Source organism: Hyla sarda, chromosome 3 (genome assembly GCF_029499605.1).
Source record: "Hyla sarda isolate aHylSar1 chromosome 3, aHylSar1.hap1, whole genome shotgun sequence".
NCBI classification, from domain to species: domain Eukaryota; kingdom Metazoa; phylum Chordata; class Amphibia; order Anura; family Hylidae; genus Hyla; species Hyla sarda.
Window position 1 is genome coordinate 422921887 of NC_079191.1, and position 16813 is coordinate 422938699.

The window sequence follows — 16813 nt, forward strand, 5'->3', positions numbered from 1 at the left end:
CCGGTCATAGTAATATCTGACAACCCTGAATCTGTCCTAGTAATGGCGGATTATAAGGGCTTGGCTGTATGGTCACTGGGCCATGTGAACTTCATACTGTAGATACAATTGGGCTATCCCGCTATATACATTTACTAATAATGAACCTACCCCATCTCATTGGGATCTATCCGTACCCTATATGGCTTTCTGCCACTAGTTGATTTGAAAATGTTCCCTTTCGGAGTACCCGGAGTATTTCTATTGTTAGTACACACAGAATTCTATTATATAACATTATATTTCTGCCCTAATCTTTCTGTCATTCTTTTACTACATCACCAAATCTTTCTCATAGACTTATATCTTTTAGAACTTCATGAATTAGGACTCTTTTTCTTGGGGGCTTTTTTGGGCATAATTGCATTTTAGCAGTTTTGCAAGAAAAAGCTCTGGTCATGATACTATCTGTGCGTTTTATTATGTTTAATGCCTAAGCCAAGTATTATCACAATGCTATGAGAAATATAACTTTTGTTATTTCTTTTGGAAATAAATTTCTTGTTTTTTTTTTGCTAAAAAAAAAAAAGCAACAACAATAAAAAAAAAAACTGTCAAACAAAAAGCCCTGTGTATGTATGAATGGAAGAGGCTGAGACTTACCTTGTGGTTCTCTCTTCAGACAAGGAACGGTCAAAATCTTGAATTCTCTATCGCAAATAGAAACTCTCTAAGAAACACTTTGCACCACAGGTTGTGAATGCAAAACACACTGAAGAGACTGCAGCCGGCGCGCACCTCCTTGTACAGCTTACGGTGACATCATCACAAGCATGTGTGACATCACAGGGTTCTAAACCATCTTCAGGTCTGTGTATATCTGTATAGTAAATGTGAGTAGCCGTATTAGTCCAGTGATGCAGATTGTAATACCTTTTTTATTGGACTAACAGAATTTTGTAGAGACAAGCTTTCGGGATTCCTCCCTGATAATTTATCAAGTCCTTTGATCATTAGTCCTTGTCTATTGGACTTGATTAAGGGAGGAATCCCGAAAACTTGTCTCTACAAAATTCTGTTGGTCCAATAAAAAAGGTATTACAAGAGACTGCAACATATTTTTGGATTTGTGTGTGTATATATATATATATAGTTCCAAGCGTGAGTAGGTGCCTCCAGCTAGGGTCCGTGTCCAGGATCCTGCATACGTAGTTCCAAGGAAAATGCTGTGGAACTCAAGGTATGGTGAAAAAATGAAAACTATTTATTCATCCCAAATGTGCAAAGAGCAACGTTTCAATGGCCTCACACCATCATTATCAAGCCACTTGATAATGATGGTGTGAGGCCATTGAAACGTTGCTCTTTGCACATTTGGGATGAATAAATAGTTTTAATTTTTTCACCATACCTTGAGTGCCACAGCATTTTCCTTGGAACTACGTATGCAGGATCCTGGACACGGACCCTAGCTGGAGGCACCTACTCACGCTTTAGGAGTGCTGCTTTCTTCTTTGACATATATATATATATATATATATATATGTATATATATATATATATATATATATATATATATATATATAGAAAACAATGGCGCAGCACTCCAAAATTGCAAAAAAGTGTAAAAATGTATTCCTTCATGTCAAAATTCAAAGCGACGTTTCAGCTCCCCACTGGAGCTTTTTTCAAGCATGCTTGAAAAAAGCTCCAGTGGGGAGCTGAAACGTCGCTTTGAATTTTGACATGAAGGAATACATTTTTACACTTTTTTGCAATTTTGGAGTGCTGCGCCATTGTTTTCTATTACATGGACTTTGATCGAGTCAGGGCGCTGGCACAGGGCATCTAATGGTGAAGTAGTGCTGCATTGTTTTTGAATATATATATATATATATATATATATATATATTAATATACACCTAGAAATACATCAAGTACATAAAAACATCTTTTAGAAAAATATTTCTCCAGGCCTGCCGAGTTTATCCCCGTACTTCACAGTGTCTTAGTTTATATATTTTAATCTTTTGACCTTTTAACCCCACTAGGACCAAGGGCATCCTGGGACTTAAAGAAGTATTCCAGGCCAAAACTTTTTTTATATATATCAACTGGCTCCAGAAAGTTAAACAGATTTGTAAATTACTTCTATTAAAAAATCTTAATCCTTTCAGTACTTATGACCTTCTGAAGTTAAGGTTGTTTTTTTCTGTCTAAGTCCTCTCTGATGACACCTGTCTCGGGCAACACCCAGTTTAGAAGCAAATCCCCATAGCAAACCTCTTCTAAACTGGGCAGTTTCCAGAGACAGGTGTCATCAGAGAGCACTTAGACAGAAAATAACAACCTTAACTTCAGAAGCTCATAAGTACTGAAAGGGTTAAGATTTTTTAATAGAAGTAATTTACAAATCTGTTTAACTTTCTGGAGCCAGTTGATATATATATATAAAAAAGTTTTTGCCTGGAATACCCCTTTAAGATTGAACCGATTATTATTGATATATGTCATGAATTCATCAACGGTCAGATGGTCGGACGACCAAATGATGAACACATCGTCTACATACCTCCCATACCATGCGAGGCATGTGGAAAATGGATTGGTGTCCGAAAAAATAAACCGCTCCTCCCACCAAAAAACAAAAAGGTTAGCCCGAGCTGGTGATGACTTTGCTCCCATTGAAGCACCCGTGCGCTGCAAATAAAAATTGTTACCAAACATAAAATAATTGTGTTTTAACACAAAATCTACCACCTCAATAATGTAATGTCTCAAATCCACAGAATATTTAGAAAAGCTCATCAGTATATCCGAGATAGCTGATAATGCCAGGTTTTGCGGAATACTGGAATAGAGCGATTCAATGTCGCAAGTAAGCCACGACAGAGAATCGCTCCATGTGAATTTAGTTCTTCTGACCAGGAGTTTACTGAAAATTCAGATTGTTTAGATACCACGGACACTAGCGAGGACTCAGAACCGCAATATGTGAACACTCACAAGAATCGCAATGCGAGAAGACAGTCAAAAGGCGCGGTGGCAGAAAACATAGGAAGAAGAGCTTCGGAGCTTAACAAGGACAAACGGAAAAAGTAATAAAAGAGGATTTTCAAGTCATTAACATTTCTGCACAAATCATTACAGATGAAGAAACCTCGGTCCTGTGGAAAGGACTGGGTTTCTCTCCTACACATCATTTTGATGTTTATCGGACAATTTTGGATATAAATAAATTTGTGAGAACTTTAACAGTTAAGAAACATTTTTTTGTGGAAAATGCTGATGAACCATCGGACCCACCTCAACTTTCTATAAACCCTGATTTACCACTAATGCATACGTTAGCAGAACAAATTGCTTTTAGAGATCTCTGTCTCCTTGAAAATAGTGGGATATCAATTTGTGATGAAGTGAATACTGCACATACCTTCTCCACTAAAAACCAAAATTTTTACCCCATACAGACCAGACCAGCAATTTTTGATTGGTTCCAGGACCTTATCATGAAAGATTTGGTTAATCTACAATCAAAAGTAATGTCCAATACAACTCGTCCTAATTTGAATAAAAAAGGAGGCTGCTGCCATAAAGAAATTAAAGAAAAACAAAAATTTGACGATCCGATCCGCCGATAAAGGCGGCTCGGTAGTATGTATGGACACGGGACTGTATATCAATTTTAATGAAAATCTACTATCTGATGATAAAACTTACCTTAAACTTTGTGGGGATCCCACTGAACCTTTTAAAAAAGAACTGTTGACTCTGTTGGAAGAGGGGAAAGCCAGATCTATTTTGACCCAAAAAGAAGTGGATTATATTTTCGTGCCTGCTCCAATTATTCCTATCTTCCACTCGCTACCCAAGCTGCATAAGGACCGATTCCCGCCGCCGATGCGTCCGATCGTGGCGGGGATCGGATCCCTTAACGAGCACCTATGCGAGTGGTTGGACTCAGTACTGCAACCTCTGGTTATGCAATGCCCAAGTTATATCAAGGACACTAAGCACTTGCTAAAAATCATGGATGAATTCACATGGAGCGATTCTCTGTCGTGGCTTACTTGCGACATTGAATCGCTCTATTCCAGTATTCCGGAAAACCTGGCATTATCAGCTATCTCGGATATACTGATGAGATTTTCTAAATATTCTGTGGATTTGAGACATTACATTATTGAGGTGCTAGATTTTGTGTTAAAACACAATTATTTTATGTTTGCTAACAATTTTTATTTGCAGCGCACGGGTGCTTCAATGGGAGCAAAGTCATCACCAGCTCGGGCTAAGCTTTTTGTTTTTGGTGGGAGGAGCAGTAAATTTTTCTGACACCAATCCATTTTCCACATGCCTCGCATGGTATGGGAGGTATGTAGACGATGTGTTCATCATTTGGTCGTCTGACCATCTGACCGTTGATGCATTCATGACATATATCAATAATAATCGGTTCAATCTTACGTTTACCCACACATGGTGTAAAAGTGAAACCCCCTTTTTGGATGTCATATTGCGTGGCAACCCTGATACAAATAAAATTGAGGTTGATCCTTACAGAAAAAAGATATCAGGCAATACCATCCTAAGGGCGAATTCATGCCATTCCAAACAAACAGTAAGAGCCATACCAGTAGGTGAACTTATACGAATTAAGCGGAACAGTTCTTCCGCCAAGATGTACCGCAGGGAAGCTGATGCAGCATGCACACGCCTGGCGGCTCGAGGTTACCCTGGATGGCTCTTGAAAAAAGCTCGGTCGAGAGTGGATCCTATGGATCAAAAATCCCTTTTTACAAGTAAGCAACCAACTGAATCACAAGATTGTCCTACATTTGTCACCACGTACAGTCCAGAATTTAATGACATCAAACACATTGTAATTAAACACTTACCTTTGCTATGAACAGATCCCACGGTAGGGGAGATTATAAAGCCAGGTGTGAGATTTGCAGCGAGGCGGGCACCTACTCTATCCAATCTCCTTGTTCCCAGTATGGTGGACATGGCTAGTGTTACCACCCATTGGATTAGCACCAAGGGCTTCCACAAGTGCGGTAAATCGCGGTGTGTGGTATGTCCCTTTGCCGAAAAATGCCAGAAAATAGAAGGTACGGTGGATGGCAAATGCCATGTCATTCACAACTTTATAAACTGTGATAGCACTTTTGTTTTATATAAAATCATGTGCACACAATGTCACTTAACATATGTGGGTTCAACCAAAAGGTCCCTTAAAAAACGCATGCAAGAGCACATTAGACATGCTGCTGGCCCTTTAAGCTCGAACATTTCTAACATATCTAAACATTTTCTAATATGTCATAATTCAGACACCACTTCCCTCAGGTTCTCAGGCATTGAGAAGGTGAAGCCAAATAAAAGGGGAGGTGACCATATTCGATCCCTCCACAATAGGGAAATCATGTGAATTTATCTTCTGAATTGCATTCAACCCTGTGGTCTAAATAGCAAAACAGATTTAATATTACATTACTGATATGTCTCCGAATAATTTATCTGTGTTTGGTCCCATGTTTTTGTTTTAATCACGCGCACATGTGATGTGGACCTGTCCCTCCCCTTCCTGTGGGAATGGGGAAAATGCCCTGGAGTATATAAGGGTGCCTCATTTGAGGATCTACAGGCTATGAGTAACGATCGATACATCAGAAACGCGTCAGCCATGCTTGGGACCCCCCTCTGTTTGTGCAATATTTCATATTTTTGATATGTTCACGGTTTTTAAGGAAGGCTTTTAAGGAAGAACCCTGAATAAAGACGGACGTTTTACTTCTACTTGATGGCTTTTTTTAGTATTTTATTTTAGTTTTATCCACTGTGCCAGGGATGAAAATTATTCCAAAAGAAACTAACGCAACTGTCTATGCTCCCCCGTTGCTCCAATATTGGTGTCCCGTTCTCTGTTCGCCGCCTTCTGCTTTTCCTGCAGGTCAGTGAATCACCGTGCGCTCAGTGTCATCATTGTTTCAGCACCAGTTTTACAAATCAGTGTGCCTCCAGTGTTACACCAGTGTTTACAAATCAGTGTGCCTCCAGCTGTTGCAAAACTATAACTTCCAGCATGCCTTGACAGCTAGAGACTGTCCGGGAATGCTGGGAGTTGTAGTTTTGGACCACCTGGAGAGACACTGTTTTGAAAACACTGCCTTAGTCAGTATTTTCCAACCTGGGGACTTTCAGCTGTTGCAAAACTACAACTCCCAGCATTCCCCTGACAGTCTTTAGCTGTCCAGGCATGCTGGGAGTTATATTTCTGCAACAGCTGGAGACACTCAGGTTTGGTAGGTAGGTCCTTAGTCCATTGTTTTCCAACCTGGGTGCCTCCAGCTGTTGAAAAACTGTAACTCCCAGCTTAAGACTGTCCGGGCATGCTGGGAGTTGTAGTTTTGCAACAGCTGGAGGCCCCCAGGTTGGGAAACACTAACTATGGCAGTGGTAGTTGGGCCCTTAGTCCAGTGTTTCCCAACCTGATTGCCTCCAGCTGTTGCAAAACTACAACTCCCAGCATGCCCAAACAGCCAAAGCCTGTTTGGAAAACACTGGACTAAGGGCCTACCTACCAAATGTAACGTGGCCACCCACCTACCAACCAAACATATACCTGCCTACCTACCAACCAAACATATTACCTACCTAGCAAATGCTTTTTCTGCCTACCTAACAAACATATACCGTATATACTCGAGTATAAGCCGAGTTTTTCAGCACGATTTTTCGTGCTGAAAACACCCCCCTCGGCTTATACTCGAGTGAACTCTCCGCCCTCAGTGGTCTTCAACCTGCGGACCTCCAGAGGTTTCAAAACTACAACTCCCAGCAAGCCCGGGCAGCCATCGGCTGTCCGAGCTTGCTGGGAGTTGTAGTTTTGAAACCTCTGGAGGTCCGCAGGTTGAAGACCACTGCGGCCTTCGACATCATCCAGCCCCCTATCACCCCCTTTAGTTCTGTACTCATCTCCGCTCGGCGCTGGTCCGGTGCTGCAGGACTGTCCGGTGGGGAGGTCGTCCGGTGGGACAGTGGTTCCGGGCTGCCATCTTCATCGGGGGGGGCCTCTTCTCCGCGCTTCGGGCGCGGAATAGTCACGTTGCCTTGACGACGACGCAGAGGTACGTTCATTACCAACGTCCCTCTGCGTCATCTTCAAGGCAACGCCTCTATTCCGGGCCCGAAGCGCGGAGAAGAGGCAGCCCGGAACCACTATCCCACCGGACGACCTCCCCACCGGACAGTCCTGCAGCACCGGACCAGCGCCGAGCGGAGGTGACTACAGAACTAAAGGGGGTGATAGGGGGCTGGATGATGTCGAAGGCCGCAGTGGTCTTCAACCTGCGGACCTCCAGAGGTTTCAAAACTACAACTCCCAGCAAGCCCGGACAGCCGATGGCTGCCCGGGCTTGCTGGGAGTTGTAGTTTTGAAACCTCTGGAGGTCCGCAGGTTGAAGACCACTGTATCAGACATTGACAAGCGGTGATGATGATGACCTGTGGTGATGATGACAAGGGGATGATGAAGGGGGGGGGGTGTGGGATTATGACAAGGGGGTGATGAGGGGGGGTGGGGATGATGACAAGAGGATGATGACAAGAGGATGATGACAAGAGGATGATGACAAGGGGATGATGAAGGGGGGTGGGGATGATGACAAGGGGATGATGAAGGGGGTGTGTGGGATGATGACAAGGGGATGATGAAGGGGGGTGGGGATGATGAAAAGGGGATGATGAAGGGGGGGTGGGATGATGACAAGGGGATGATGAAGGGGGGTGTGGGATGATGAAGGGGGGTGTGGGATGATGACAGGCAGTGATGATGAAGGGGGATGATGAAGGGGGATGATGACAGGGTGATGATGATGAGGGTGTTAATGACTGGGGTCTGGATGATGACAGGGGGGGATGATGTATTTCCCACCCTAGGCTTATACTCGAGTCAATAACTTTTCCTGGGATTTTGGGGTGAAATTAGGGGCCTCGGCTTATATTCGGGTCGGCTTATACTCGAGTATATACGGTAACCTACCTACCTAGCGGCAAACCTTTTACTTGCCTCCCTACCAACTGAACTTACTACCTGCCTAAATAACTTGAAAACTTACTACTTGCCTACCTACTTAGAGAATGTTCTACTTACCTAATTTACTACTTGCAAACGTACTACCTGCTTACCTAGCAAACATATTACCTGGGTGGGGGGGGGCAGGCATATTCTTTGCACAGGGGCCCTCTGTTGTCTGTGTCCGCCCCTGACTTGAGGTACAGGATAATGACACTTGGGGTACAGGATAATGACACTTGGGGTACAGGATAATGACACTTGGGGTACAGGATAATGACACTGACACTTGGGGTACAGGATACTGACACTGACACTTGGGGTACAAGATGATAACACTGACACTTGGGGTACAGGATAATGACACTTGGGGTACAGGATAATGACAATTTGGGTACAGGATAATGACACTGACACTTGGGGTACAGGATAATGACACTTGGGGTACAGGATAATGACACTCGGGGTACAGGATGATGACACTTGAGGTACAGGATAATGACACTTGGGGTACAGGATAATTACACTTGAGGTACAGGATAATGACACTTGAGGTACAGGATAATAACACGCTGACACTTGGGGTACAGGATACTGACACTTGGGGTACAGGATAATGACGCTTGGGGTACAGGATAATGACACTTGGGGTACAGGATAATAACACCCTGACACTTGGGGTACAGGATACTGACACATGGGGTACAAGATGGTAACACTGACACTTGGGGTACCGGATGATAACACTGACACTTGGGGTACAGGATAATGACACTTGGGGTACAGGATAATGACACTTGGGGTACAGGATAATGACACTGACACTTGGGGTACAGGATACTGACACATGGGGTACAAGATGGTAACACTGACACTTGGGGTACCGGATAATGACACTGACACTTGGGATACAGGATAATGACACTTGGGGTACAGGATAATGACACTTGGGGTACAGGATAATAACACTGACACTTGGGGTACAGGATAATGACACTTGGGGTACAGGATAATGACACGCTTACACTTGGGGTACATGATAATGACACTTGGGGTACAGGATAATGACACTTGGGGTACAGGATAATTACACGCTGACACTTGGGGTACAGGATAATGACAATTTGGGTACAGGATAATGACTCTGACACTTGGGGTACAGGATAATGACAATTTGGTTACAGGATAATGACACTGACACTTGGGGTACAGGATAATGACAATATGGGTTCAGGATAATGACACTGATGCTTGGGGTACAGGATAATGACACTTGGGGTACAGGATAATGACACTGACACTTGGGGTACAGGATAATGACACTTGGGGTACAGGATAATGACACTTGGGGTACAGGATACTGACACTGACACTTGGGGTACAGGATACTGACACTGACACTTGGGGTACAGGATACTGACACTGACACTTGGGGTACAGGATAATGACACTGACACTTGGGGTACAGGATAATGACACTTGGGGTACAGGATAATGACAATTTGGGTACAGGATAATGACACTGACACTTGGGGTACAGGATAATGACACTGACACTTGGGGTACAGGATAATGACACTGACACTTGGGGTACAGGATAATGACAATTTGGGTACAGGATAATGACACTGACACTTGGGGTACAGGATAATGACACTTACACTTGGGGTACAAGATGATAACACTGACACTTGGGGTACAGGATAATGACACTGACACTTGGGGTACAGGATAATGACACTGACACTTGGGGTACAGGATGATGACACTGACACTTGGGGTACAGGATAATGTCACTTGGGGTACAGGATAATGACAGTGACACTTGGGGTACAGGATGATAACACACTGACACTTGGGGTACAAGATGATAACACTGACACTTGGGGCACAGGATAATTACACTTGGGGTACAGGATAATTACACTTGGGGTACAGGATGATGACACTTGGGGTACAGGATAATTACACTTGGGGTACAGGATAATTACACTTGGGGTACAGGATAATAACACTTGGGGTACAGGATAATGACACTGATGCTTGGGGTACAGGATAATGACACTTGGGGTACAGGATAATGACACTGACACTTGGGGTACAGGATAATGACACTTGGGGTACAGGATAATGACACTTGGGGTACAGGATAATGACACTGACACTTGGGGTACAGGATACTGACACTGACACTTGGGGTACAGGATACTGACACTGACACTTGGGGTACAGGATAATGACACTGACACTTGGGGTACAGGATAATGACACTTGGGGTACAGGATAATGACAATTTGGGTACAGGATAATGACACTGACACTTGGGGTACAGGATAATGACACTGACACTTGGGGTACAGGATAATGACACTGACACTTGGGGTACAGGATAATGACACTTGGGGTACAGGATAATGACAATTTGGGTACAGGATAATGACACTGACACTTGGGGTACAGGATAATGACACTTACACTTGGGGTACAAGATGATAACACTGACACTTGGGGTACAGGATAATGACACTGACACTTGGGGTACAGGATAATGACACTGACACTTGGGGTACAGGATGATGACACTGACACTTGGGGTACAGGATAATGACACTTGGGGTACAGGATAATGACAGTGACACTTGGGGTACAGGATGATAACACACTGACACTTGGGGTACAAGATGATAACACTGACACTTGGGGCACAGGATAATTACACTTGGGGTACAGGATAATTACACTTGGGGTACAGGATGATGACACTTGGGGTACAGGATAATTACACTTGGGGTACAGGATAATAACACTTGGGGTACAGGATAATGACACTTGGGGTACAGGATAATGACACTTGGGGTACAGGATGATGACACTGACACTTGGGGTACAGGATGATGACACTGACACTTGAGGTACAGGATAAGGACACTTGGGGTACAGGATAATGACAATTTGGGTACAGGATAAGGACACTGACATTTGGGGTACAGGATGATGACACTGACACTTGGGGTACAGGATGATGACACTGACACTTGGGGTACAGGATAATGACACTTGGTGTACAGGATAATGACACTGACACTTGGGGTACAGGATAATGACACTGACACTTGGGGTACAGGATAATGACACTGACACTTGGGATACAGGATAATGACACTTGGGGTACAGGATAATGACACTGACACTTGGGATACAGGATAATGACACTTGGGGTACCGGATAATGACACTGACCCTTGGGGTACCGGATAATGACACTGACACTTGGGGTACAGGATAATGACACTGACACTTGGGGGTACAGGATAATGACACTTGGGGTACCGGATAATGACACTGACACTTGGGGTACAGGATAATGACACTGACACTTGGGGTACAGGATAATGACACTGACACTTGGGGTACAGGATAATGACACTTGGGGTACAGGATAATGACAATTTGGGTACAGGATAATGACACTGACACTTGGGGTACAGGATAATGACACTTACACTTGGGGTACAAGATGATAACACTGACACTTGGGGTACAGGATAATGACACTGACACTTGGGGTACAGGATAATGACACTGACACTTGGGGTACAGGATGATAACACACTGACACTTGGGGTACAAGATGATAACACTGACACTTGGGGTACAGGATGATGACACTTGGGGCACAGGATAATTACACTTGGGGTACAGGATAATTACACTTGGGGTACAGGATGATGACACTTGGGGTACAGGATAATTACACTTGGGGTACAGGATAATGACACTTGGGGTACAGGATGATGACACTGACACTTGGGGTACAGGATGATGACACTGACACTTGAGGTACAGGATAAGGACACTTGGGGTACAGGATAATGACAATTTGGGTACAGGATAAGGACACTGACATTTGGGGTACAGGATGATGACACTGACACTTGGGGTACAGGATAATGACACTGACACTTGGGGTACAGGATAATGACACTTGGGGTACAGGATAATGACACTGACACTTGGGATACAGGATAATGACACTTGGGGTACCGGATAATGACACTGACCCTTGGGGTACCGGATAATGACACTGACACTTGGGGTACAGGATAATGACACTGACACTTGGGGGTACAGGATAATGACACTTGGGGTACCGGATAATGACACTGACACTTGGGGTACAGGATAATGACACTGACACTTGGGGTACATGATAATGACACTTGGAATACAGGATAATGACACTGACACTTGGGGTACAGGACACTGACACTTGGGGGCGCAGGATAAGGACACTGACACTTGGGATACAGGATAATGACACTTGGGGTACAGGATAATGACACTGACACTTGGGATACAGGATAATGACACTTGGGGTACCGGATAATGACACTGACCCTTGGGGTACCGGATAATGACACTGACACTTGGGGTACAGGATAATGACACTGACACTTGGGGGTACAGGATAATGACACTTGGGGTACCGGATAATGACACTGACACTTGGGGTACAGGATAATGACACTGACACTTGGGGTACAGGATAATGACACTGACACTTGGGGTACAGGATAATGACACTTGGGGTACAGGATAATGACAATTTGGGTACAGGATAATGACACTGACACTTGGGGTACAGGATAATGACACTTACACTTGGGGTACAAGATGATAACACTGACACTTGGGGTACAGGATAATGACACTGACACTTGGGGTACAGGATAATGACACTGACACTTGGGGTACAGGATGATGACACTGACACTTGGGGTACAGGATAATGACACTTGGGGTACAGGATAATGACACTGACACTTGGGGTACAGGATGATAACACACTGACACTTGGGGTACAAGATGATAACACTGACACTTGGGGTACAGGATGATGACACTTGGGGCACAGGATAATTACACTTGGGGTACAGGATAATTACACTTGGGGTACAGGATGATGACACTTGGGGTACAGGATAATTACACTTGGGGTACAGGATAATAACACTTGGGGTACAGGATAATGACACTTGGGGTACAGGATAATGACACTTGGGGTACAGGATGATGACATTGACACTTGGGGTACAGGATGATGACACTGACACTTGAGGTACAGGATAAGGACACTTGGGGTACAGGATAATGACAATTTGGGTACAGGATAAGGACACTGACATTTGGGGTACAGGATGATGACACTGACACTTGGGGTACAGGATAATGACACTGACACTTGGGGTACAGGATAATGACACTTGGGGTACAGGATAATGACACTGACACTTGGGATACAGAATAATGACACTTGGGGTACCGGATAATGACACTGACCCTTGGGGTACCGGATAATGACACTGACACTTGGGGGTACAGGATAATGACACTTGGGGTACCGGATAATGACACTGACACTTGGGGTACAGGATAATGACACTGACACTTGGGGTACATGATAATGACACTTGGAATACAGGATAATGACACTGACACTTGGGGTACAGGACACTGACACTTGGGGGCGCAGGATAAGGACACTGACACTTGGGGTACAGGATGATGACACTGACACTTGGGGAACAAGATGATGACAGTGACACTTGGGGTACTGAATAATGACACTGACACTTGGGGTACAAGATGATGACACTGACACTTGGGGTACAGGACACCTGCCACCTCTTGCTATAAGGGTCGGTCCACCCCGCTATGTAATATACTATCCTGACCCGCCGTGGCATCATGACAACGAGGCGGCGCTGTTGTAATTGATGGGTAATTAAATGTAACCATTGTAGATTATATTATCATTTCCGTTTTTCCATTGACGGCTCTAAGGCGGTTTTATATATATTAATCTCTTTTTCATAGATGGTTTTTCCTCTCTCCCCTCATTACACCATGTTAATGACTTTATGACTTAGTTACTCTATGACGTTCTATACGGATAAGGTCCGGAGTGGAGATGGGGTCAGTCAGGAAAATCTTTGGAAAGGTGACCGACCTGTAATGTATACAAAGTATGGTGGACGTCTGCGCAGCTATTTATATCTCCTTATCGGCTCCTTATAGAACTAGCACTTTGTACGTACAAGAAAAGAGCAGCGAGCTGATTGTTTTTTCCATTACTTACCATGTGACTTGCTCAAATTAAAAACTGATGGAGCAGAAATAAAGGAGCACTCCGGGTAAAAACCTGATGTACAGTGACCCCTCGACCTACGTTGGCCCCGACATACGATCATTTCAGCATACGGTCACTCTCAGAGGCCATCATATGTTGAAGGCAGCATCAACATACGATGCTTTTGTATGTCGGGGCCATCGCATAAACGGCTATCTGGCAGCGCAGACTGCTTCAGCTGCCACCGGATAGCCGTTTACGGTGCCCCGTGTGGTCTGGTGACGATCACTTACCTGTCCTCGGGGGCTCCTGCCCGTCCTCTTCGGGATCCCCTGCATCGTCGGCGCTCTCCATCGTCGTCATCACGTCGCTGCGCACGCCATCCCGTCATCCAATAGGAGCGGCGTGCGTAGCAACGTGATGGCGGCGACGGAGAGCGAGGATGCCGGGGAAGCAGAGGCCTTGTCGGAGCGTCGGGGACACCTCAGAGACGCGGTGACAGCGATGGCGGCGACATCCAGGGCAGCGGTGACGAGCGGTGACGGTCCGGAGCGGAGGGGACAGGTGAGTACAACTTCCCCTAACAGTGGTCTTCAACCTGCGGAGCTCCAGATGTTGCAAAACTACAACACCCAGCATGCCCAGACAGCCAACGGCTGTCCGGGCATGCTGGGTGTTGTAGTTTTGCAACATCTGGAGGTCTGCAGGTTGTAGACCACTGTCCTATACTTTACATTGCACGGATCCCTGAACATACGATGGTTTCAACAAACGATGGTCCATTTGGAACGGATTATTATCGTATGTTGAGGGACCACTGTATTGTTTTAATTTCAACTATAGGCCTGCGGGGGGGTCGGAGTCTGACCCAAAGATCAAAGAGCGGTCACTTGTCATGGGTGTAAGAACAGAATCCACACCCCAGTTGTGCCCGCATTCCCAATTTAAAAAGTCATACTGCAGGCAAAGTTGGAATTGGGGACGGCAAGGGGAGGAGGAGTCAGCACAGCAAGGCTTTAGGCACTTAGGGGGAGATGTATTAAAACCTGTCCCGGGGAAAAGTTTCTGAGTGCGTTCACACTGAGGAATTCACGAGGAATCATTTCGGTCTGGAAATTGTTGCCTTCTGTCATTTTATCCATCAAGCGGAATTCAAGCGGAAATGAACAGGAATGAAGGAGGGGGCTATTTAACCCCTTAAGGACCAGGACATTTTACACCTTAAGGACCAGAGCGTTTTTTGAACATCTGACCACTGTCATTTTAAACATTAATAACTCTGGGATGCTTTTACTTATCATTCTGATTCCGAGATTGTTTTTTCGTGACATATTCTACTTTAACTTAGTGGTAAAATTTTGTGGTAACTTGCATCCTTTCTTGGTGAAAAATCCCAGAATTTGATGAAAAAAATGAAAATTTTGCATTTTTCTAACTTTGAAGCTCTGCTTGTAAGGAAAATGGATATTCTAAATAAAAACATTTTTGGTTCACATATACAATATGTCTACTTTATGTTTGCATCATAAAATTTATGAGTTTTTACGTTTGGAAGACACCAGAGGGCTTCAAAGTTCAGCAGCAATTTTTACATTTTTCACAAAATTTTCTAACTATTTTTCAGGGACCAGTTCAGGTTTGAAGTGGATTTTAAGGGTCTTCATATTAGAAATACCCCACAAATGACCCCATTATAAAAACTACACCCCCCAAAGTATTCAAAATGACATTCAGTAAGTGTTTTAACCCTTTAGGTGTTTCACAGGAATAGCAGCAAAGTGAAGGAGAAAATTCAAAATCTTCATTTTTTACATTCGCATGTTCTTGTAGACCCAATTTTTGAATTTTTACAAGGGGTAAAAAGGAGAAAATTTTTACTTGTATTTGAAACCCAATTTCTCTCGAGTAAGCACATACCTCATATGCCTATGTAAAGTGTTCGGCGGGCGCAGTAGAGGGCTCAGAAGAGAATTAGCGACAAATGGTTTTTGGGGGGCATGCCGCATTTAGGAAGTCCCTATGGTGCCAGAACAGCAAAAAAAAAACACATGGCATACCATTTTGGAAACTAGACCCCTTGAGGAACGTAACAAGGGGTAAAGTGAACCTTAATACCCCACAGGTGATTCACAACTTTTGCATATGTAAAAAAAAAAATATTCTTTTACCTAAAATGCTTGGTTTCCCCAAAATTTTACATTTTTAAAAAGGGTAAAAGCAGAAAATACCCCCAAAATTTGAAGCCCAATTTCTCCCGATTCAGAAAACACCCCATATGGGGGTGAAAAGTGCTCTGCTGGCGCACTACAGGTCTCAAAAGAGAAGGAGTCACATTTGGCTTTTGAAAGCAAATTTTGCTCTGGGGGCATGCCGCATTTAGGAAGCCCCTATGGTGCCAGAACAGCAAAAAAAAACACATGGCATATCATTTTGGAAACTAGACCCCTCGGGGAATGTAACAAGGGGTTAAGTGAACCTTAATACCCTACAGGTGTTTCACGACTTTTGCATATGTAAAAAAAAAAAAAAACATTTTTTTTTACCTAAAATGCTTGTTTTCCCAAAAATTTTACATTTTTAAAAAGGGTAAAAGCAGAAAATACCCCCCAAAATTTGTAACACAAT

The 16813-nt window shown here is 43.9% G+C and overlaps 1 long non-coding RNA gene across 1 annotated transcript in view; it reads left to right on the forward strand.

Annotated features, from left to right (window-relative positions):
- Window positions 1–739: 739 nt before the first annotated feature.
- LOC130363059 (uncharacterized) overlaps window positions 740–16813 on the forward strand; it is an 82782-nt gene continuing 66708 nt past the window's right edge. Inside the window, exon 1 of the long non-coding RNA XR_008891709.1 lies at window positions 740–847. This is a non-coding gene — a long non-coding RNA (uncharacterized LOC130363059). The remainder of the gene's footprint in view (window positions 848–16813) is intronic.